Source organism: Mustela nigripes, chromosome X (assembly GCF_022355385.1).
Source record: "Mustela nigripes isolate SB6536 chromosome X, MUSNIG.SB6536, whole genome shotgun sequence".
Classification (NCBI taxonomy): Eukaryota; Metazoa; Chordata; class Mammalia; order Carnivora; family Mustelidae; genus Mustela; species Mustela nigripes.
The window spans coordinates 82,367,942-82,370,389 of record NC_081575.1 but is presented as its reverse complement, the minus strand read 5'-3'; the positions used below and the strand labels follow the sequence as shown (position 1 = coordinate 82,370,389).

Here is a 2,448-nt window from a genome sequence, read left to right as displayed (position 1 = left end):
CCCCCCCCCTCCACCGGCCCCATCCCTCCCCTTTGAGGCCCCCCCCCCATCGCATACCCCCAACGACTCTCACGACCCATCTCAGAGGCCCCCTCCAAGTACTCACCTGGAGACGTCGCGTCTCTACAGAGCCCGCACTCGCACGTGCCGCTCCGCCCGCAGATCCGCGCTGTCTCCCCGCCGCTCTGAGCGAACCGTCCGCCCTCCACCCCCTACTCTTCCTGTTTCCCCCTGGATTCTGGCGAGCTCCGCCTGGAGTTTCCCCAAATCAGTCACCAGTTCCTCCGACAACCACTCTCTCGGTCCTTTACCCAGCCCTCGGCAGGGTCCAGCTCTGTCCCTCGCATGCGCAGTGGCCCTCGCTGAAGCCGTCGGGGCCAGCAGCCAGTGGCCGCGCCCGGCGTGCCTGTTTCTGCGGTGGCCAGGCGTGAAGGCGGGGCGGGGCGGGGGGGGGGGTGTAAAGAAATGGCCGCGCCAATAAACCGGTTTGTCAGGGAGCAGACATCTTTCGAAGGTGCCAATTCCGTACAGCGGAGATAGGTGTCTCTGAAAGTTCAGAAGAGATGAGATTTCGGGAGGACTTTGAAAACTTGCCATGACTGAAGCCCTAGACGCAAAGGCTAGTGATGGGAGAGTTTTGCGCATGGTTGCGGGTGTGATGGGAACTGATCTGTACCAACGTAGGGCTGAGGACGAGACCACCGCCTCCGTGGGAAGATACCACGGCGCGGTGGGGGTGAGGAGACCGGGAGTATTACAGATATACCCGGGAATTATTAGTGGGAAGAAGGGAAGCAAACTGGGAATGATCCCTTCCTCTACCACTGGGGCAATAGAAAGTGTCGGGGTGCAAGAACATAACACCGGGGAGATGGGGGCGTGGAGAACCCGGGAGTACAGTCCTTCTGATAGATACGATTCAGCTAGCCGTCCTCTTTGGGAGATACCACTAGTGCAGATGGGGGAAATTCTGTCCTCGCAGAAAGAGACAGGTGAAGAAAGTGACAAGCGTAAACAGAATTACAAGGAGAGCCAAAGACAGAAGCCTGGGAGGATTGGGACAACCGGGAGGTCTTAGTTATGATGAGGGAGCAGGAGGCTGGCTGAGGACAAAGCAAAAGCTAGCACCTTGCACCCTCTTTCCACCCGCTCCCCTCCCTCCATAATATGTGTGACATTCCTCAGGCACCCCTGGCTGCCCTAAAAGAAAAACAAATAGTTAACTTGCAGAGAACACAATCCTGCAAGACAGGAGTCTCCCTTGGTTTACAAATGCTCTAGAAATTTACAACAAGGAAGTTATCTTATCAATATCCCAATTTCCAGAGACACATAACTCAGTTCCTCAAGCCCTAACATCAGACTCCCCTCCATAAACAAAACTGAAGGAGGCTGAGGTAGAAGGAAATGTAAATAAAGTTAAATTTCTTCTAAACCTAAATCTCACTAATAGGAGGAATGTGACATTCCACCAGGAAACTCCCAATTGTCTTCATGTTAGTGCCCCATTAGAGGGGAAAATGGCCTTGGCTTGATAATAACCAGGCCTTCAATATCCTGACTATCTTCTTTACCCTGATAGCCCTTCTGAACACCCCTTTGTCCTCACCTACCCAGCTCCTGTGTTTATAATCAGCCACTCCTCAGGATAGCGGGGCAGCAGCTCTTTCTGCCCACGGGTCCTGCCCCCGTACTTTAATAAACCACCATTTTGCACCAAAGATGTCTCAAGAATTCTTTCTTAGTCATCGGCTCCGGACCTCACCCCACCGAACCTCACCTAGGTTCTAGAACTTCATCAGTTAGAGACTAAATAAGAATCTGAACCTGACAGTGATCTGCCAAGCCCACATTCCATCCCACTTCTAGGCATCTGCCCCCAGAAAGTTGCGGGAGGGTCGAGATGCCAGGGTCCGAGTCCTGTAGTCCCAGGTCCCTGGCCTCTGGGCCTTAGTAACCTATGGAGGAACAACCAGGACAGTGTGCTCAGATTCTGGACCTTAAACACTCTACCCTATTAATCACACTCTACCACTTAGTCATGTGAAAGTCAAAATGTACATGATAATTAAGGAGATGATTTTTTTTTCAGGCTATTGCAATGGGGAAAACCCATTAACGAGGAACATCTCAAAGGCAAGAAAAGGGACCTGGGGTTTTATAGAGTGTTAAGTAACAAAACTTAACCAAGTAAATTTGAAAATCTAATTGGTTTTGTTAAATGGTTCATGAATCGGCAAGAAGCCACCCCCTCCCCCACCAAGTAGAGAGGTGCACTAAGGAGTTGTAAAAAAATGGCACATTTGTATGGGGCGCCTGGGTGGCTCAGTGGGTTAAGTCGCTGCCTTTGGCTCAGGTCATGATCTCAGGATCCTGGGATTGAGTCCCACATCAGGCTCTCTGCTCGGCAGGGAGCCTGCTTCTCTCTCTCTCTCTCTCTCTCTCTCT

The 2,448-nt window shown here is 52.0% G+C and overlaps 1 protein-coding gene across 21 annotated transcripts in view; it reads right to left on the bottom strand.

Annotated features, from left to right (window-relative positions):
• Window positions 1-424, bottom strand: part of ZNF182 (zinc finger protein 182) — a 48,631-nt gene extending 48,207 nt beyond the window's left edge. For 19 of the 21 annotated variants that reach the window (XM_059385090.1, XM_059385107.1, XM_059385106.1 and 16 more), the window contains exon 1: window positions 107-424. The gene's annotated coding sequence lies outside the window, so the exon portion shown is untranslated. The remainder of the gene's footprint in view (window positions 1-106) is intronic. The other 2 variants (XM_059385103.1, XM_059385105.1) reach the window with 1 other exon arrangement.
• Window positions 425-2,448: the final 2,024 nt, after the last annotated feature.